This window comes from Muscardinus avellanarius, assembly GCF_963383645.1.
Source record: "Muscardinus avellanarius genome assembly, chromosome: 2".
Taxonomy (NCBI): domain Eukaryota; kingdom Metazoa; phylum Chordata; class Mammalia; order Rodentia; family Gliridae; genus Muscardinus; species Muscardinus avellanarius.
In genome coordinates, this window is record NC_137787.1 from 144,491,888 (window position 1) to 144,514,433 (window position 22,546).

At 47.0% G+C, this 22,546-nt stretch overlaps 1 pseudogene across 1 annotated transcript; it reads left to right on the forward strand.

Annotated features, from left to right (window-relative positions):
• The first annotated feature begins 9,620 nt into the window (after positions 1–9,620).
• LOC308259043 (heterogeneous nuclear ribonucleoprotein A1-like) lies at positions 9,621–10,512 on the forward strand (annotated as a pseudogene). The gene has a single exon. The product of its transcript is annotated as a heterogeneous nuclear ribonucleoprotein A1-like (transcript).
• Positions 10,513–22,546: the final 12,034 nt, after the last annotated feature.

Here is a 22,546-nt window from a genome sequence, read left to right on the forward strand (position 1 = left end):
AAGGTAAGTTTGCCTCTGCTGAGTGTGGAGGTGCAGTTGAGCTGTGTTTTGTAGTAGATGCCTCTAGAGGGCACTGTTTTGGATGGAATGCATTTCCTTTCCACATTAGTTAGTCCATACTAAGTCAGGGCAGGCAGAGGTAAGTAGGACATCATCTCTGCCTTCAGAATATTGCCTCGTCTATCTAGAACTGAACATAAGGAGAAAACACTTTCAATGAACAATGTGATTCTAGTATAACATTAAACCATAATATTTCTTATATTTATATGCTTTCCTGAAACATGTAAGCCTACTATTTTCCTCTAATGCCTCCTGTTTACTTTTGCCCTTTTGAGAAGTGGACATTCATCTTCATGCTGAGTGTAGGACTTAGATGTCATAATCTCTGGCATCTGCATGTCCTGACTAAACATACTCTGAATGAGCTTCTCATGCAGCACAGCGAGGTGAATGAGGCACCTGTCGGAGGCTCAAAACTGAGGGGGACCTCCAAAATCTCAGCAATCTACATAAACCGTATGCTAGTATTTTAAAAGAACCAATGCCAAAATAATCCATGATGAACAAAACATCACAAATTTAAGTACAAACAGGCTCCTAGCCCACACTGGCCCATCTGCCTTGTCCATACCATCTGGATCCAGCCTGTGAGGGAGGACACTGGGAAGACACAGGTGCCAGCAGTGCTTCCCCTGGGATGATGAGGGAAAGCCCCAGAAGACAGGAGGCTGCAAGGCTGTCCAGGAGGAAGGGAGCTTTGTTAACCAAAAGGGGATTCATGGAGGAGAGGCTGGAAGCTGTCATCCTCCTGGGGGTGCTCAGTAGGACACAACAGGCCCTGAAGCTCCAGGGTTGGAAACAGGTACAGGTGGGATCCCCATCGAGAAGAAAGCCAGGAAGAACTCTCTGGGATATTTACCTCTGAGAGATTGGAGCAGAAAGTTGTCTCAGAAATTGGGAAATTCTCCAGGACAGAGTAAAAGATCCAAGGCTACAAAAAGTTCTGAGAGCCTTTCTGTGGAATAACTAAGTAAAAGCAGATGGGAAAGTTTAAGGAGATGAGAGCATGAGCATGTGAGCAGTGTATTGAAAAATTAGCAGATTGGGAGGGAGCAGACAGGAAAGGCCCCTGCTAACCTCTGTAGAGCCTACATTGCAGCACACAGTAGGCCCACAGGTGCATATCTAAATGTTTAAAAATTAAACACATTTAATTTTTATTTAAATATATTTTATCCTCCTATCTTGATCAGCACCTGAGAGAGCAGGTTTGGATTTCAAAATCTTGGAGTCTGCTCTGCAACATGCCGGTCCCGGCTGGGCTTGCCTTGGGCTGACACGTGGCCCCTTTTCCTCCCCACCTTGGCTCCTTCCCACAGACGGCTGGCCCTTGGCTGCCCCTGGGTGAACTGCACAGTTCACCACGAGAAAAAGCCCAGAGCAGCCTTATGAGGGGGCTTGGGACAGCAGTGCAGGGAATTCTGGGATTCCAGGTACCCAGAGCACCATTTCAAAGGAGGGTGGGGGGTATGATGGGCCACTTGGTTTTTGTCTCTATACCTGGGGGGGGGGCAGGGGGTGTAGCCAGAAGCAAGCCACAGCAGGGCCTGGGTGGGGGCGCAGGCCCAAGCCTGGCAGGGGACACAGGAAACACAAGACCTTGGCAGTGGGACCACAGCAGGATGAGGTAAGAAGCCTGAAAAAGTAGAGGGAAAAGCACACCCTCTGCTTAGAGTCGCTGCTTCATCTCTTCTGTTCTTAGTCCAAGTGGTGTGGCTGGGAGAGCTGCCCACACTTGTGAGGACTTGGAGGAGCTAACAGTCTTGTTTTAATGCCGAAGTTTCTAGTTGTGAATCACTCATAAGAGAACAACATTTCAGTTGCTAGTGAAATAGAAAAAAGCAACTATCATTTCTCTTTTCAACCAGTTGAGGAACTGCTAGTAAAGACAGAGATCCTTAAATGTTTGTTTCAAAGAAGCATGCTTACAAAGGATGTAGACAAGTGCAGTTTTCTTCTTCATCCCCTTTAGTGATGACTCCAGAGGGCTTGTGACTGAGCAGCTTCCAGCATGTGGCGTCTGCCCAGCCCACGTCAAACTAGTGCACAGGATTAGACTTGGGAGCAGGGGCCAAAGTCCTGAACCCATCCCAACTCTTGTACACTGTTTCCTTCAGCAAGAAGAGGAAGGCGGGGTGAGGGAAGCTGCCCGGATGCACTGGATCACCAGCCCTGGCATCCAGAGCCCTGGGCCAGCAGGCTGACCCTCCAGCCCCAGGACTCTCCCGCTGCCTCCCCAGTGGAGGCAGAGAAGCTTCCTCCTGCTCATCTGAGAAGGTGCCTCATCTGCCACCCTGACCCTCATTTTCTTGTACTGGTTTCTTGGTCCCATTTAATTTTTGATAACTTTTTAAAGTATTAATATGTGTCTTACAGAAAACAAAAACACAGGAAGCCAAGAACAAAGTCACTGGGTCACAATCCCATTCACTTTAAACAAAATTTTTATATGCTTTTATTGGTGCATTACAGTCTCACATCATAACGTAAATCATGTTGACAGTGACATTAAAATAAACTAATCAAGAGATTCTTTAGTTCATTTATTGAGCAAGTACTGTTGCCCTTAGGGAAGGGCTGAACTGTAGACTCTAGTTACCTGTTTTGAACTCTTTACCCTGCACTTTGTTCATTATGCACCCAGGAGTGTAAAGCAAGATCCTGTTGCCTTATTTCTGAAGGCTCTGGGGAATAACATCTCTATTACTATTCTCTCCCTATTCTTTTTTTTTTTTTTTTTTTTGGTGGTACTGGGGTTCCTGGAAACCATTTAATATAAGTCACTCCCTTTACATTCACATACCCCTTCCATGATCAGAGGGAATATAAGTTGTTCATTCAGAAAAAAAAAAAGCATGAGATATTTTTCCCAGTGTTTCTAGGAACACCAAATATGGAGTCTCTCTGAGACATATTGTTGGAAGGAGTTAGTCCTGATATCTATCAGAAAAGCTACCTTCAATAAGCACCACATATTCAGACCTGAGATACCTTAGAGGCCCATTTTTACCTCTCTAAAACTTTTGCTAGAAATATAAATATGAAGTGTACCTGTGCAATCTGTATTTTTCTTTTTTTGCCCTGGCAAAATCAGTCTAGTGTAATAACTATTAACTAGAGAGTAGTTTTTCAGATGTTGGCTTTACTTACAATTCATTTATTTATATGTTTATTTTTGCTTGCTATTTTGCTTGCTATTGTGGTAATAAGGAACTTCAGTCATGTCCCTTTATATTAATATTACAAGGAAGAAATATGCAATCCCCTTGTCTGACCTATGTTCTTACTAAGATGAATCCTACTGTTTTCAACCTTTCTAACCGAAAAAATAATGGCTGTAACTTCAAAAGTAGCATATGCTGCATTGGAGATGTGTGCTCTAATCTGTCTTTGTTTTATCTAGGAATGTCCTTGGATCCTCTTAAGATTCTTCAAAATGTTTCATATCATCATTATCATAAAGTTGTAAATTCCTAAGCACTCTTAAATTTCTTGAGTTCTAAGGGAAATGTTGGTTTGTTTGGGTGGGTGGTATTGGGGTTCCTGGAAGCCCATCTACCTCTGGGCTACACTCCCAGACCTATTTTATATATTTTTTAAATTTGGAAATAAAGTCTCTTAAGCCAGCACGGCTGGCTTCGAACCTGCGCTATCCTCCTGTTTCCACCTCCCAAGCGCGGAGATTACAAGCGTGCGCCACCACGCCCGGCTAAGGGAAATGTTTTTAATAGGATACTATTCATGATTTCTTCTGAGGACTCTGCTGGTTCAGATGTTAAAGTAGGGGCTAATAGAACTCCCTGAGAGGGAAGGCCTATTGAGTACTCTTAACTCCTCTGTATTGGAATCAAGGATGCTGGAACACCAGTAATCTTCAGATGGACCGACAAGGTGATGTTTATTATGACTGGGCTGCAACTCTGAGGCAGGACTTTCTATTTAATTATATCCAAGCTGGATATAATGAAATTCTTGCAGCACCCCAGCGTGGTCTGGGTTGTTTTAGGTGATTGAGACCATGAGAACGTCTACTTCCTGACAGAGCATGAGCGTGGGGAACAACAATGGCAGCACATCCCGAGGGATGGAGGCGTGCAGAAGGAGGAATCCTTTTGGGTGTTCAGGAGATAGCACAGCCTGAGCGCTACTACCAAGGAAACATCAAGGTGTGTGACTTGGAGGCCTGGCGGAAAGGCTTTTCTCCAGGAAGAAGCTTCTCCAGGAAAAGGCTCCTATCCTGGCCTGAGAGGCCCCGGCACCAGCCTCGCTGTGCAGCGGGCTCTGGTCTCTGTCACTGTGAGCAGGTTGTCTACAGATGTTCCCTTTTATCTTCCTTTTTTTTTTTTTTTTTTTTTTTGGTGGTACTGGAGATGGAACCCTTCTACCTCCAGGCTACACTCCCAGACCTATTTTTTATATTTTATTTGGAAACAGGGTCTCTTAAGCCCGCGCTGCTGGCTTCAAACCTGCACGATCCTCCTGTCTCCGCCTCCCAAGCACGGGGATTACAAGTGTGCGCCACCACGCCTGGCAAAACAGTTTTATTTTTTTATTTTTATTATTATATTATTATTTTTTGTGTGTGTGTGGTACTGGGGATGGAACCCTCTATCTCCGGGCTACACTCCCAGACCTATTTTATATTTTATTTGGAAACAGAGTCTCCTAAGCCAGCAAGGCTGGCTTCGAGCCTGTGCAATCCTCCTGTCTCTGCCTTCCAAGTGCAGGGATTACAAGCGTGCACCACCAATCCTGGCTTCTTTTTTTTAAATATGAGAAAGCAGTACGTGTCTTTTGCAAAAGCTGGGAGCCCGAATACCTAGTGCCAATACATTTTGTCTCCCCTCTGAAGGCAGAGGTCCACAGCTTCACTACAGAGAACAGGCTCTGCTGCTCCACGTGCACTCTGGCCTCCCACACTGTAGAGAGGAGCGCAGTGGCTATGAGGGCTGATGTCTCCCAGAACACGCAGCATGGAGGCCCAACATGGCTATGCGGGGCTTCCTCTGATCTGCCCCAAACACTTACCACTTATCATGTTGTCCAGAATTCCTGAGCATGTGTGGCAGGAGCAGTCTACTTTTGGGGAGATTTCCTCAAAGTTCAAGGTAGATTGGACTGGATCTGTCTTCCCCCCCCAAACACTGGTCACCGCCACCACTATTGCCGCTGATGCTGCCACCACCACCACCATCTGGTTCTCTCCTGAACACCTTTCCCACACAGCATGTTTTCCAGAATTTCTGAGCATGTGCCGCATTAGCTGTCTACCTTTGAAAGATTTCTTCAAAAGTTTAAGGTGGATTGGATTGGATCTCTGCCTCTCCCAAATACTGGCCACCAATGCTACTGCCACAGCCATCTCAGTTCTCTTCAGAGCACCTTTCCCATGCAATATGTCCCAAATTCCCGAGCATGTGTGGGGGTAGCATTCTGCCTTTGGGGAGATTTCTTCAAACGATAAAGGTGGATTGGATCAGAGCTCTGCCTCTCCAAAATACTAGCTGCCGCCGCCGCTGCTGCCATCACCATCTCAGTTCTTTTCTAAACACTTTTCCCAGCATGTTGTCCAGAATTCCTGAGCATGAGTGGCAGTAGCAGTCTACCTTTGGTGGTGGATTGGATCGGATCTCTGCCTCTCCCAACTACTGGCCACCGCCGCCATCTCGGTTCTCTCCCAAACAACTTTCCCACACAGCATATTATCCAGAATTCCCGAGTATGCGCGGCGGTAGCAGTCTACCTTTGGGATGATTTCTTCAAAAGTTCAAGGTGGATTGGATTGGATCTCTGCCTCTCCCAAATGCTGGCCGCTGCTGTCCCTGCCGCCGCTGCCATCCTCCTGGTTCTTCCTTAAGCACCTTCCTTACATAGTATGTTGTTCAGAATTCCTAAGCATGTGCAGCAGGAGCAGTTCTCCGTTGTGAAGATTTTTTTTTCAAAAGTTCAAGGTGGATTGGATAGGATTTGTCCGCATCTCCTGAATACTGGCCACCGCCGTCATCTTGGCCCCTCTTCAATATTTTTTTTTTAATAAAAGAAGACAGTATGTGTGTTTTGAAGAGGTTGTGAGATCGAGCACTCTACAGCAATGAATTTTATCTCCCCTCCAAGAGCAGAGGCCCACAGCCTCACCGTGTAAAGCAGGATCTGCTGTTCTGAGCACTCCATGGTCCCCAGCGCAGCATAGAGGAGCACAGCAGCCAGGCGCACTGAGTTCCCTGGGACGTGTGGCTGGGCTTCCTGCCCGGCACTGCCGGGCTCCCTCCACCACGCCCGGATCATATTTCTTACAAGGTATGTTGTTAAGAGTTCCCCAGCATGCACGGCTGAAGCGGTCTTTTCTCTAATCTCTTCTGGGATGTTCTTCCAAAAATCCCTTTTCTTGCATGACAGGCACCTCGTTGTCATCTTGCTTCTAATTCTGCCATTATCCACTCTCTCTCCTGTATTCTAGATAGGAAGTCACAGCTGGAAATGTCTCCTTAAGTTGTCCCGATCAGATATTAACCCAAAATCTGGTGTCCTGGGCTTCTCAGAGAAATGCAAGCCCTCTTCGGCAGATGCAGTCACCACTGCGACTGTGGCCGCCGCCATCTTGCCCCAGCCTCAGCAGCCAGCTTTTATAGGCTGGACACAAAGGCAAAGGATTGGTTTCAGCTCTGCCTTTGATGATTTGGGTGTGATCTGATCAGTTATTGGCTAAAGCTCAGCTTTTGGCTGACACCTGGCTATTTAAAAATACTTTGTCTGTGTGGTTTGTTCACATGTTAGGTTACAGATTGTTATGTAGAAATGCAAAGTATGAAAACAGCTTCAGGTCCTCCTGCTTATTTGCATACTCTAGCTCCTCAATTCATATTAGCTCAATAAAGGAGCACAGTATATCCTCTTTCTTCTTCTTCTTTTGCACTGGAGATTAAGCCCAGGGGCTACCTCTGAGTTACACCCCAGCCCTTTATTTTTTAAATTTATTTATTTGTGTGTGGGGTGCTGGAGATTGAACCCAGAAGCATTCCACCTTCAAGCCACAGCCCCTAGCCCGATTTTATTTCTTATTTGGAAACAAGGTCTTGCTAGGTTGATAAGAGTCTCACTCCTTACTGAGGCTGATCTCAAACCTATGGCCCTCCTGTTTCAGTCTACCAAATACAGAGATTACAGGCCTGTGCCATCACAGCTGACTTTTATTTTGAAGCAAGGTTGTGCTAAATTGCTAAGTGTCTCAATTGCTGAATCTGCCCTAGAACCTATAATCCTCCCATCTTAGCCTCTCAAGTACTGGGATTACAGATGTGCAGCACTGCACCTGGCTTTTTAACAGCTTTTAAAACATATTTTCACCTGATGAGGCAAATAATGTTTGGTTCCTGGGCTCAGTCCAGCTCCATGACCTTCAGCCCCTAGTTCCTCTGTCCTCTATTCTAAAGTGAGAATAATAGCACCTCCCCCCACTTAGGGATATTACAAAGGCAAATGAGGACTATGTGGAACATCTGTAGACATCTGTAGATCAGCAGCTGATCCCGCCTAAGCTCTTGATTAAGTCTTTTTCTTTACTTTTTTCAGTACTGGAGATTGAACCCAGGGTCATTCTACCTTGGACCTACACCCTCAACCTTTAATTTTTTTTTTTTTTTTTTTTGTGTGGTACTAGAGATGGACCCCAGGGCATTCTACCTCCAAGCTACACCCCTAGTCTTATTTTTTATTTGTTATTTTGAAACAAGGTCTCACTGAGTTGCAAAGGGCCTCACTGCGTGTGACACCACACCCGGCCCCTAACCTTATTTTTTATTATTTATTTTGAAACAGGGTCTCACTAAGTTGTGAAAGGCCTAAGTAGCTGAGGCTGGCGACAAACCTGCTATCCTCCTGTCTCAGCCTCCCAAGTACTGGGATTACAAACCTGCTCCATCATGCCCTGCTCTTTTTTTTTCTTTTTCTTTACTTTCTTTCTTTCTTTCTCTTTTTTTTTTTTTTTTTTTTTTGTGGCACTGGGGATGGAACCCAGGGGTGTTCTACCTCTGAGCTACACCCCCAGCCCTATTTTTTATTCTTTATTTTAAACAGGGTCTCACTGAATTGCAGAGGGCCTCACTAAGTATCTGAGGCTGTCCACGAACCACAATCTTCGTGTAGCAGCCTCCCGAATGCTGGGATTACAAGCGTGCGCCACTAAATCTGAATCAGTGTCTCAAATTTTGATTTCTTAATTTCAAGGAGCTGTATTTGCTGTAGGTGTCAGATCTTCCCACCAGAGGGCACTAGAGTCCTGCCTCAGAATCTTTCCAAAAGTAATTGAAAGGCCAGGCAGCTTTACCCTGGCCTTTCAATTACTTTTGGAAAGTACTGAAACCTCATGATTTTAGAGCCTGAAGAGACCCTGCAAATGACCAAATGCAACCACACCTGACCCCAGAGTGCACCATCCTTACACAGGCCAGGGACCTGAGGGTTGTGCCCGAGTTGGAAAGATGAGGTAGGCCATCCCTAGGCCTTTTCTGTGAGACCTCAGTGATGGAAAGATGGCGGTGGTGGGCAGTGAGGCAAAGCCAAAATAATCTGAAGCAAAATATCCCAGCCTGTGCTGGGGCTGGGGGCCACACACAGACCAGCGCAGGGCCAGCAGGACTTAGGTCCCTAGAGGAAATAGCTGCTCAAGGTGTAGGAGGCCCATGAGCTGGGACCAGAATGCGCATCCCACGAAAGTGTGAAGGAGGCAGCATCCCTCGTCCCCCTTCCTTGAAGCAACTGGCTTGGGAGGGACAGAGAGACAGACACACAGGCCCAGGTTTTATTTATTTTCTTTCAAAGATGAAAGCACCAGATAGTCATTCTTTCCTCTAGACTATCTAAGGAGAACAAAGCATTCAAGATGAGCCGGGCATGGTGGTGCACACCTATAATCCCAGCACTTGAGAGGCTGAGACAGACCATTGCAGGTTCTAGGCCAGCCTCAGAAACTTAGTGAGACTCTGCTTCAAAACAAAAAAGTAAAAGGCCTGACAGTGTAGCTTGAAGGTAGAATGCCCCTGGGTTTAGTCCCTAGTACCACAAGAAAAGAATAATTAAAATACAAGATGAGTGAGCATGTATATTTGTACTTTTGAGACATTTGAGAGTAAGTTACAGAAATGAAGCACTTTGCTTGCAAATATGTGAGAATTTCTAAAAGAAATAAAGGCATTGTTTTATATAATCAGATTTCCATCATCAAAATCAGGACATTAACACTATCATAGTAGGGTCTTTTTTTTTGAGGGGGTTCATTTTTTCAGTACTGGAGATTGAACCCAGGGACATTCTGCCTCTGAGCTACGCCACAGCCCTTTTTAATTTTTTTTATTTGGAAACAGTCTTGTTAAGTTGCTGAGAGCCTTGCTAAGTTGCCAAGGCTGACTTCGAATATGCAAGCCGCCTTTCTCAGCCTCCCAATTACAGGCATTCGCCACCATGCCTGGCAATAGTATTATCTCCTAAAAATTCATAGACTGCTTTCTGCCCATGGACGTCACCGAGGAAGCATCATTAAAGTCTCTCTTCCCATTGCCATCATGTCTAAATCAGAGTCTCCTAAAGAGCCCGAACAGCTGTGGAAGCTCTTCATCCGAGAGCTGAGCTTTGAAACAACTGATGAGAGTCTGAGAAGCCACTTTGAGCACTGGGGAGCACTCACGGACTGTGTGGTGATGAGAGAGCCAAACACCAAGCGCTCCAGCGGCTTTGGGTTGGTCACTTACACCACTGTGGAGGAGGTGGATGCAGCCACGAACGCAAGACCACATAAAGTAGATGGAAGAGTTGTGGAACCAAAGAGAGCAGTCTCAAGGGAAGATTCTCAGAGACCAGGGGCCCACTTGACTGTGAACAAGATCTTCGTTGGTGGCATCAAGGAAGACACTGAAGAGCATCACTTAGGAGATTATTTTGAACAGTATGGAAAAACTGAAGTGATTGAAATAATGACTGACCGAGGCAGTGGAAAAAAGAGGGGCTTTGCTTTTGTAACTTTTGATGGCCATGATTCCGTGGATAAGACTGTCTAGTGCGTCTTCTAGCCAAAGAGGTCGAAGTGGTTCTGGAAACTTTGGTGGTGGTCGTGGGGGTGGTTTTGGTGGCAATGACAATTTTGGTCGTGGAGGAAACTTCGGGGGTCGTGGTGGCTTTGGTGGCAGCCGTGGTGGTGGCGGATATGGTAGCAGCGGGGATGGCTACAACGGTTTCGGTAATGATGGAAGCAATTTTGGAGGTGGCGGAAGCTACAATGATTTTGGCAATTACAACCATCGATCTTCGAATTTTGGACCCATGAAGGGAGGAAACTTTGGAGACAGAAGCTCAGGCCCCTATGGCGGTGGAGGCCAATATTTTGCCAAACCACGAAAGCAAGGTGGCTATGGTGGTTCCAGCAGCAGCAGTAGCTATGGCAGTGGCAGAAGGTTTTAGTTACTGCCAGGAAACAAAGCTTAGCAGGAGAGGAGAGCCAGAGAAGTGACAGGGAAGCCACAGGTTACAACAGATGTGTGAACTTAGCCAAGCACAGTGGTGGCAGGGCCTAGCTGCTACAAAGAAGGCATGCTTTAGACAATACTCATGTGTATGGGCAAAAAACCTCAAGGACTGTATTTGTGACTAATTGTATAACAGGTTATTTTAGTTTCTGTTCTGTGGAAAGTGTAAAGCATTCCAACAAAAGGGTTTTAATGTAGACTTTTTTTTACATCTGTGTTGTTGATTGCTAAATGTAATAGTCTGATCATGACGCTGAATAAATGTGTCTTTTCTTAAATGTGCTGTGTAAAATTAGTCTACTCTGAAGCCATCTTGGTAAACTTCCCAACAGTGTGAAGTTAGAATTCATTCAGGATGATGCCAGGTTCCCTTTTAAATTATAACTGCTTGGGTAGAGAAGCCTTTGTCTTCAAAGACCTTGGTTCAGTGTAGTTGAACTGACAGTTACTGTTGGGACCTGAGTTTCACCATTGAAGGGGTCTCCCAAGCAGTCACAGAATTATTTGGTTATAAAAATGATTGTTGGCACATCCTATGCAATATCTAAATTGAATAATGGTACCAGATAACTGATAGATGGGAATGAAGCTTGTGTATCATCCATTATCATGTGTAATCAATAAACGATTTAAATTCTCTTGAAAAAAATTAAAAAATTCATAGATCACATTCAAAATTTCCCACTCCTGTTCTAATTCAGAATCGTACATTTCATTGATCAGTCTCTTTAGTCTCCTTTCGTCTGGGTCAGTTCCTGGGTTTTCCTTTCTTTCTTTCAGACTAGTTGCCTAGTAGAAGGCCCCTCCACCAGAGTTTCCCAGGCATTGCCGCATGATGGCGATCGTGCTCTGCGGTTTTTGCAGGAATCTCAGAAGTGAGGCTGTGTCCTCTACCTGAGGAGAAATTCCTTCTTCAGTCTTCTTATCTCTGTCCCTAAAGGGAGAGGCAGCAGGACACTTGGAGGTATAAGGAGCTCCCGGCTGGTGCCCAGGCCCAGAGGAAAGCAGGGCTTCATAGGAGAACTGACACTGGAAATGCATGCTGAGGAACAAGGGAAGCTACTGAGACAAAGACTGCCAGGAAGGAATTCTGGAAGGGAGGCAGCTCACTCCCTGGCCCCTTGCCCGGCCATCTGGCCCCTTGGGGCCAGTCAGCCGTCCCCTCGAACGTGCTGCCTTTCAGACCCCACGTGGGCTGCTGCTCAGGCATCCTTATCTGTGCAAACTCCCGCCTTCCTGTGAAACAGAAGATGCAGCAGCTCACTTGTCCAGACCCTGCATCCCACCCCATCCGGCCTTCCACTGTCTCAGCCCCTCCCCCAGGCCTTTGCTCCTCACCCACACACCTGAGACACCGTTATCCCCCCGTAACTGCACCACCTGAGACCTCACCTCCAGTCACCAGGAACTGAGTCCTGCCTGCCCTGTGCCCTCCTCACTCCAGCGGCTCCTTGACAGTATTGAGCCCCGTGCTGTCTCTGCATCAGCCACTCTCCATATCACAGGCCCTGACCTCTGCCTCTGTCCAGGCCCTGCTCATGGTGCCCGAGAAACACTGGCCTTTCTCATGTCCTGGAGCATCTAGCCCCACTGAAGGCTTCGTCCTTGTTGTCTACTCTGCCAGAAATGTTCTTGTGTTTTTTTGTTTTTAAACCAGACTGCAACTTGGTATCTTTGTATCAGTCTTGATATCTAGCTTGTACCACCATGCCTGATTTATCAGGTACAGTTATAATTCACAGATAAGAAATTTTTTTGTGTGTGGTACTGCGGTTCCTGGAAACCCTTCTACCTGCGGGCTACACTCCCAGACCTATTTTTGTACTTTTTTAAATTTGGAAACAGGGTCTCTTAATCCAGCATGACTGGCTTCGAACCTGTGTGATCCTCCTGTCTAGGCCTCCCAAGCAGGGTTGGGGGGGATTACAAGCGTGGGTCACCAGGCCTGGCGTGTTTTTGTTTTTTTTTTAAAGACAACAGCCAGGCATGGTGGCGTACGCTTGTAATCCTAGCATTGAGAGGCTGAGACAGGAAGATCATGGGACAGGAAGATCATGGTTCGTGGACAGCTTCAGCTACTTAGTGAGGCCCTTTGCAACTCAGTAAAACCCTGTTACAATAAAGTATTAAAAATAAAATAGGGCTGGGGTGTAGCTCAAAGTTAGAATGCCTGTGGGTTCCATTCCCAGTACTTAAAAAACAAAACAAAACAAAACAAAAAACAGACCAGGCATGGTGGCGCATGCCTATAATCCCAGTACTTGGGAGACTGAGGCAGGAGAAGCACAAGTTCGAAGATAGCCTCAGCAATTTAGTGAGACCCTGTTTCAAAATAAAAAATGAAATAGGCCTGGAGATGTAGCTCAGAGGTAGAATGCCCCCAGGCTCAATATTTGGTCTCTAAAGAAAAAGGAAAAGAAAAGAACAGTCAAGGCCTGGTGACAGACTCCTGTGATCTCACTTGGGACAGGAGAATGGCAGGCTCAAGGCCAGTCTCAGCAATTTAGCGGGACTCTGTTTCAAAACGAAAAATTAAAAAGGGCTAGAGGTATGCTGCAGAGGTAGACTGACCGTGTTCAATCTCCAGAACCAAACAAACAAAAAACCGCAGCTGGTGTTCACGGACCCAACAGGCATTTCAGCCCTTTATCCCGACATTTATGAGCTCTCGTCCGGTCCCTCCCCACCCCACCTGAGATAAACACTAGACCCTGAAGGGAAGAGCCTCAAGTGTCCCCCTCTTTCATTAGGGGTGATCAACTCTAGAAGCAGAAGGGCACCCTGTCTGGAGCTCATTTCAGCATGGCCTGCCCTCACATTTCCTGTCGAGTTTCAAAACTTTCATATTGCAATAGCCACAAATAGGGGTAAGTACATGCAGAATACAGAACTGCGTGCCACCCAAATGAGTTTTAAAGACAAAAGAGAAAAACTCACTACTTATCTTCTAAAGCATTAGAATTAATCTTTTCATGTAAGGTCATTTTTCTAAAATATGCTTTAGTGTTATCTCTATATTTAAAATTACATGAGCTGGGCATGATGGTGCACTCCTGTAATCCCAGAACTTGGAGGCTGAGGCAGGAGGGTCACAGGTTCAAGGACAGCCTCCACAACTTTGTGAGATTCTCAGCAACCTAGTGAAACCCTAAATAAAAAGGATTGGGGTGTAGCTCAGAGGTAGGATGCACATGGATTCAATCAAACTACAAATTAAAAAAAAATTACATGAGACATTTTCCCAATAATTCAAATATTATTGAAGAAAGAATCACTGTACACTGCAAAACATGGCAAATTAACTACATAATCATTATCTTTTTTCTTCTAGAGCCCCATTTAATTTACTGTACAGGAGATAAAAATATGTAAATACAAAGGTCTAGATAGAGTTAGGTGTGGTGTCCCACATCTGTAATCTCAGTACTTGAGAGGCGGAGGCAAGAGGATCGCAGGTTCAAGGACCACCTTAGCAAATTAGTGAGACTCTGTTTCAAAACAAAAAGTGAAAAGGGCTGGGTGTGGTGGCACGGGCTTGGTAATCCCAGCATTCCGGAGGCTGAGAAAGGAGGATTGCGGTTCGCGGCCAGCTACTTAGTGAGGCCCTTTGCAGCTCAGTAAGACCCTGTTTCAAAATAAGGAATAAAAAATAGTGCTGAGGGTGAAGCTCAGAGGTAGAATGCCCCTGGGTTCCATCTCAGACCACGATAAATAAGTATAAAAATAAAAAATGGCTGGGGTGTAGCTAAGAGGTAGGTTGCTCTTGGGTTCAATGTCTAGTAAAACACACACACACTCCAGGTAGAACAAAGAAAACTGAATAGGAAAGAGGGTCACGTGAGAAAGATTTTAGCAGTTTTGGTTGGTGGAAGGTTTGTGTCTCCTGTTGGTGTCTGTGGGGGAGGAACACGTAGTCCTCCTCACACCCACAGGCAACTGAGTCAGATGTGGAGGGAGGATGAAACAGCACCCTCAGAAGTCCATGTGAAGGGCCAGCATCCTCCCCTGTCCTCAAGAAGTGACGCAGGTACCCTCCCATCCCTCAGACACCAGATATTTCGTCTCTAGAGAACTTGAGTCACAGTGAGCTGGAGTGGGAGGGATGCATATGAGTTGAAAACCAGAACTGAGTGAGGTTCTGCCGGCGAAGGGCAGGCTCTCCTCTCTTCCCCACATTTAGCTTTCAAGAGGCTGGAGAGCCAGTCCTCCCATCCTCCTCACCCCGGAGAGAAGAGAGTCTCTTTTTTGGGAGAAAGGAAACTAATGGGGATTGAACTCAGGGAGTTCTGTCTTTGAGTTGTATCCCCAGCCCTATTTTATTATTTATTTTTTGAAACAATGCCTCTCTAGGTGGCTGACTCTTGCTTGGCTGGCCTTGAACCTGTGATCCTCCAATTCTCCCGTCTCAGCTTCCATGTACTGGGATTACAAGGATGCACCACCACACCTGGCTGGGAAGGCAGTTCTCTTGTGAAGAGCTCCTGTAGTCAAGAAATATAACAGAATATATATAATATCTTTATTCTTTAAGAAATATCCAATGTTCTAAAAGATGAAATAACTAACATGATGCAAAAAGAAAATTAATCTGTTGTGTTTATGTGCATGTGTGTAATGTTCCCAGTAAACAGAAAGCAAAGACTCCAGAGATTAACAGTATTATTCTCTCTTGAATGAATATATTTCTGAGATGAAACAGTTCTGGATGGGCATGAGGCTACTGAGCTAAGAATTGTGTTGAACTTAGTCTTTTTAATTTTTTTTTTATTTTGGTACTGGGGATGGAACTCAGGGGGGTTCTGAGTTACACCCCAAACCTTATTTATTTTTTATTTTGAGAAGAGGTCTGGCTAAGTTGCTAAGGCACACCTCAAATCTGTGATCATCCTGTCTCATCCTCCCAAGTATTGGGATTACAGACATGTGCCACCATGCCAGGCTTTATTTTTATTTTGAAACAGGGTCTTGCAAAATTGCTGAGGCTGACCTCGAATCTGTGACCCTACTTTCTCAGCTTCCCAAGAACTGGGATTATAGGCCTGTGCCACTGCGCCTGGCTTGAATTTACTCTTACGATGAGCAATGGGAGTAGAAGTTAGAGCCTGCACCAGGTATCTTCTGTTAGTCTTCCAGATCCAACCCTCTGGCTGTCCCAGGAGCTCAACCTGCGCTCCCTGGCCTTATGGCTTCTGGAGGGTCTGGACAATTAGAAAACCCAAAAGGACACCTGAGGGAAGAAGAGGAGCAAAGTCAGGGCTTCTGCTACCTGTGGTTCCTTCCTGTGAGACTGTCTTAGGGCAACCATGTTCCTTGACCATGTTCTTTGGGCCTCTCCCTATAACTCTCTCTTTCTCTCCTTTTTGGTTCTGGAAACCTCTATCTCTCTCATATCTTCAGTTGAGGGAACAGTGAGGGCTGTGCTGTTGCTAGCCCAGGTTAGCCCAGGTTCTTACAACATCTCACACTTAACCATACCACGTTCATTTCCACCTGCTAGCCACACATCAGGTATTGTGACTGCCTCCCTGCCTGAATCCCCAACCACACAGCTGCAGAAGGATTGCGGGGAAATAGCTGACCCTGCTATAGAGCTGTGCTGGCACCCACTCCAGGATGTGGGAGGGCCAAAGGAAGAAATCTTGTGAAAGATGGAGGAGCTGTACTGGGGACTGAACCCAGGGGCATTCTAACATCCAAGCTATACTCCCAATACTTTTAATTTTTTATTTTAAAACAGGGTCTCACTAAGCTAATAAACCTGCAATCCTCCTGTCTCAGCCTCCCAAGTACTGGGATGACAGGTATTAACAACTACAGTCTTACATCAGTCTTTGGAGAGGAAAAATGTCTAGTGCCTCATGCTAGTGTTCACATGGCCCCAACCAGAAACGTGCTCAGAAGGGAATTCTAGGAAATGTGGCTAAGCTTAGCCAAGTTGAAACATGAGCCACGACGGGAAGGCCTCTAGTATTCTTTCAAGTTTCCTCATGATATTCTGAATCACCCAACTAAGATGGTGCTTGATGACTAAGAACATGCTTGGCTTTTTTTTTTTTTTTTTGATGGTATGGCTTACATTTTATTTAGCAATTCAGGTACTAACTGTAAGATAGAGTGTATATTATACTTCCTTGATTTTAAAGGCATTTTATAATTTTTTTATTAATTTATTTTTTAAATTGGTGCATTGTAGTCATATATCAATCACATTGGAGTACAAGACTTGAGAGGATATACAAGCACACATCATCCAATTAGCCCTCCTCCAGCCCCCATCCCATTCCGTCCCCCTCCCTCCATCCCACCCTTCTTTGGTGATTTACTTTGATACATTTGTTTATGTACCTCCTGCGTTTTAAAGAGGCTCCGTCCTCCAGCATTACATACCCTCTGATTGGTCATATTAGTTGCTTCACTATAGGGCCCTTTCTATAGCTCAACCTCTTCCTGTTGCCCTTTTCCTCCTAGTTATTGCTGATTAAGAGAAGCATCTGATTTATATTTTCTGCGATATTTCTCTGTGCATGCTGCGTTGCAAGTACTGATCCCACTCTTGATGGTCCCAGTAGTGGCCTGGCTACTCAGTGGACTGATCCAGACCTCGCTGGCTCAAGCAGCGGCCTTGCCTCATGGGAGGCCCCAGTTCCAGTCTCGCTGGCCCCTGCACCGTTCTAACCCCTAAGCTGGATTTGGTCCCAGCCTTGGAGGCCGCAGGAGTGAACTTGCCTCACACCAGGCTCCGATGCTGGCCATTGGCCCCTGCACCGGTCTAACCCCTTGGCAGGATTCCAATCCCGGCCTCGGAGGCCCCAGCACCGGCCTAGCCTCACGGCAGGCTCCAATGCCAGCCTCGTTGGCCCCAGCACCGGCCTAACCCCTCGGCAGGTTCCGTTCGCGGGTTAGGAGGCCCCAGCACTGGCCATGTCTCACGGCAGACTCCGATGCCGGCCTCGCTGGCCCCAGCACCGGCCTAACCCCTTGGCAGGCTCTTATCCTGGCCTCGAGGCTCCAGTACCGGCCTTGCCTCAAGGCAGGCTCTGATGCCGGCCTCACTGGCCCCAGCACCGGCCTAACCCCTCCGCAGGCTCCGATCCCGGCCTCGGAGGCCCCAGCACTGGTCATGCCTCACGGCAGGCTCTGATGCCGGCCTCGCTGGCCCCAGCACCGGCCTAAACCCTCGGCAGGCTCTTATCCTGGCCTCGAGGACCCAGTACCGGCCTTGCCTCAAGGCAGGCTCTGATGCCGGCCTCACTGGCCCCAGCACCGGCCTAACCCCTCCGCAGGCTCCGATCCTGGCCTCGGAGACCCCAGCACTGGTCATGCCTCACGGCAAGCTCCGATGCTGGCCTCGCTGGCCCCAGCACCGGCCTAACCCCTCGGCAGGCTCTTATCCTGGCCTCGTGGCCCCAGTACCGGCCTTGCCTCAAGGCAGGCTCCGATGCCGGCCTCACTGGCCCCAGCACCAGCCTAACCCCTCGGCAGGCTCCGATCCCGGCCTCGGAGGCCCCAGCACTGGTCATGCCTCACGGCAGGCTCCGATGCCGGCCTCGCTGGCCCCAGCACCGGCCTAACCCCTCGGCAGGCTCTTATCCTGGCCTCGGAGGCCCCAGTACCGGCCTTGCCTCAAGGCAGGCTCCGATGCCGGCCTCACTGGCCCCAGCACCGGCCTAACCCCTCGGCAGGCTCTTATCCTGGCCTCGGAGGCCCCAGTACCGGCCTTGCCTCACGGCAGGCTCCAATGCCGGCCTCGCTGGCCCCAGCATCGGTCTAACCCCTCTGCAGGTTCCAATCCCGGCCACGGAGGCCTCAGTAGTGGCCTTGCCTCACAGCAAGCTCCGATGTCGGCCACTGGCCCCGGCGCCCGCCTAACCCCTCAGCAGGTTCCGATCACTATCTCTGTGGTTATTATTTCAAAGGTTCCAGGTGTAATGTATCAGATCTCTGCCTCCCCTGAGTATTGGCCACTGGCATTGCCACTGCCTCCACCTTTCAAATCCTTCCCAGGCTCTTTTTCCACTCTGAATGTTGTCCAGTGTTCCTAAGCATGCGTGATGGTAGTATTCGACATTTGGTGTAATTTCTCCAAAAAAATAAAGTTGGTAAGATCCGGTTTCTGCTTCTCCTGAATACAAGTCTCCACCACCATCGCAGAGAACTCTTTCAACACCGCATTTCTCCTTGGTCTCCGCTAAACTCTCTCCTTATATGTGATGTTTGAGATTCTTAACAATATAGAGAAATAGCAGTCCTCTTTCACGGTGAATTTTTCCATAAGTTCCAGTGCATTTAGATAATTTTTGTCTGCATCTCCAGTGTCCTGGCATCCATAACGGCTTTCTTACCTCCTCTCCAATATTTTTCTTTATCTTTTTCTGTTCTGGGCCCGGATTCTCCAGGGGTCTGGAGTGCTACTCGCAGTTCGGCCCGGGGCCCAGAGTCCCGCGACCCGGGCCCCAGCTGGCGTGCCCCGCGCGCGACCCCCGCCCAGAACCCAGCGTCTTACTGGGCCTGGATTCTCCAGGGGTCTGGCGTGCTACTCGCAGTTCGGCCTGGGGCCCAGAGTCCCGCGACCCGGGCCCCATCTGGCGTGCCCTGCGCGCAACCCCCGCCCAGAACCCAGCTTCTTACTGGGCCCGGTTTCTCCAGGGGTCTGGCGTGCTACACGCAGTTCGGCCTGGGGCCCAGGGTCCCGCGACCCGGGCCCCGGCTTTTGTGCACCGCCCATGCTTGGCTTTAACAAAATCTTAGCACCATCTGCAGGCTCCAATTAAGTAAGCGTACTAAATTCCCAAGCTTCAGAAAATTGAATCCACCCTAACCATACTATGGTGAAATTTTAGAATATCAAAGACAAAGACAAAATGTTAAATACAATGAGAAGATACACAGGTTACTGACAAAAAAGTACAAATCATGTAGCAAATAGACAAGAAATCATCAATTACTTGCAATTCTAATCTCAGCTAGATTATTATTTTATGAAGTGAAATAAAAGCACTCCATACCTAAACAACTATGACATAATGGAACTTCCTCTTTTTTATAAAAAATATCTTTGTTCTAAAATGTGATGTTTTGCTGGGCATGTGTCGGACACCCTGTAATGCACGACACTCGAGACGATCTTCTTCAAGCTCTTTATTGCCCCAAGCTGTTACATCTTCTTCCCCCCCAAGCCCTTCGCGCCCCGCTTATATGCATCCATCAGCCAATCATGACGGCGATCACGCGGACATCGCCTGATTCTCTAACCACCCATTGGCCGGATGCCGATGGCATGACCTGTTCCCGTGCACACCACGCTCTAGTCGTTGGACTGCGCATGACTTGTTTACAACTTTGGTGCCTCTCCGTACTTCCGTTCAGCGCCATCTTAGAAAAGTCCGCCAGCAAACAAGGGTGGGGCTCGCCACAGCTCCCCCTTTTTGTTTTAAAAGCGCAACAGGCAAGAGTAGAGGTCTGATCTCTGATGCTGGAAGCTAGGACATTGTACTGTCTCCCATTCAGGTGTGTTTCCCTTGATGAGAGCCAGACCCGTCCGATACCCTTTTTCTCAGAGGCGGGATTTGGGGTATCTACCCGCGTGCAATCAGACATGCTCTTCTTGAGATCACTATCTGCAGGCCGCGTATCTCAAGTGCAATGCTTTGCTTGTCATCCTGAGCGCATTATGCCTTTTTCATTACTGCCAGCCAGACGGTGGGCGACTGACCCGCCTCAACGGCCACAAAGGCCTGGGCTAGAAGTATCTGATCTTTGGCTCTTTGTGTAAATAGCCGTCGCAGACAACAGAGACATAGAATGCACAGGAAGACTAAACAAAATCCCAGAGCCCCCAACCCAGTCCATTCCTTAAGATGGAATGCCGTTCTTTGTATCCAGGAGGCCAACGTCTGGGCGACTTCAGGATCGATTCGGGTGGTGTTGACCTTGACGATCTCCGCATGTAGCTGTTCAGTAAGCATATCAAACTCCTTACTCCAATTTCCTGTAAGATGAGAAGACAACTCTCGAGATAGATTAGCAGTAGTAGCATTCCAGCACAAAGAATAAGCGCAAGTAGCATTAGTACACCTAAGTCTACCTTCTTGAATAGAGCCATTGCTATAGTAGCCATATATCAAAGGGATTACTAAAGATAGATTGAGTTGGATTTTGATAAGTGAAATTATAACCTCTAAAGGTGGAATTAACAAAGGTACCAATGCGGGGAGAAAAGGTAAAATGGGGGGAGGCCCATTGCAAAAGGCGGGCCTGGCAGCCTGTCCAAGGGGGCGCTAAAGACTGCCTCGACAACGTGGGGCCCATCGTGGCTGAGCCCTTGGGGTATCAGAAGAATTTAAGAACTGTACAGGCCACAAACCCTGTATCCAATATGCAGAAGCATTAGCAATACCATCGCTAGAAACATTAGGTGTCATAAACCATCCTGCAGCCTGAGGGGACAAAAATATACACGGCCTGGAATCATCAGGGGATTGAAGCGTAAAACATAAAGCTCCAGGAAGCTGTATATTATAAGATTACTCCATGCTGGTTGTAGGCCGATTGTCATAATGAGGAGGTATATCCATGTCCCTGATGCCATCTTGTGGAATCCGACGTGTCAGCCTTTCCGGTACCCAGAGTGGATCTGTTCCGTCCTGTGGAAACACACAGACAGAGCCTCGGGCCCATGTGAGCACTGGATCAGGGCCCTTCCACTGACCTGTGAGTACATCCTTCCATTTTGCCATCTCCTGAGGAATCGCAGTGGATCCAAAGTGCCGGTCTGCAGCCGATTTACCATTGACATCCAGATTTAAAAAATTTAGAGTAAAAAGTGCCAATGATAATCGCTGTTTTGGTTTGAGATCCGCCCCTATTCCCCCTTTTTGTTTTATTAAACATTCTTTCAATGTGCGATGTGCACGTTCAACAACGCCTTGGCCCTGAGGATTATAAGGGAGACCATGTTTAAGCAGTATTCCCATCTGCTTGCAGAAAGATGTAAATTTTTGTGAGGTGTAAGCCGGGCCGTTATCGGTTTTAATCTCTTTAGGCGCATTCCATGCTGCCCAAGCCTCAAGGCAATGTGCAATAACATCATAGGCCCTTTCTCCTGCATGAGCGGAAGCATATATAATCCCAGAGGCCGTATCAATGGACACATGCACATACTTAACAGTGCCAAACTCAGGTATGTGAGTCACATCCATCTGCCATAAATGTAATGGAAGTAGGCCTCGCGGGCAAACACCAACAACCGGGGAAGGTATAAACGGTGCACAAGCACCGCAAGTCTTAACAATTTCACGGGCTTGGCTACGAGGGATAGCAAATTTAAGCTGCAAAGTTTTAGCATTTACATGGAATTGGTGATGAAACTCCTTTGCCCGTTGTAGCGGTGTAAGAAAGAAGATCATAGGCAACTTAGTGAGTTTGTCCACAATATCATTACCATGGGTAACCGGTCCAGGCAGACCCGTATGTGCCCTAACATGTTGTATATAAAAGGGATTATTTCTTTTCCAAATTAAGTGTTGAATGTCCGAGGCCAAACAATGGATTGGGGTCTGCGTAGATATTTGTCCCGCGCATTCCAAACTTTTAACTAATTCTACAGCATACGAGGAATCTGACAGCAAATTAAAAGAAAATGTATATGTTTTAAATACCTCTAAAATAATATGTAATTCAACTAGCTGAGGTGATCTATGCTCATATTGTATGACTATGGGGTCTTGGCCTTCAATTACAAAGGCTCCTAACCCTGTTTTGGATCCGTCTGTAAATATATTAGGAGCATGGGGTATCGGCTTATCTTTGGTTACGATGGGGAAGATTATAGGATGCTTTTCCACAAAATGCAATATAGGGTCTGAAGGCAAATGATTATCTATCTCCCCTACAAATGTGTAGCGTAATATGGCCCACTCATCTATGGTCGTCTGTAATGTTAATATTTGATGTTTACTATAAGGAATGAT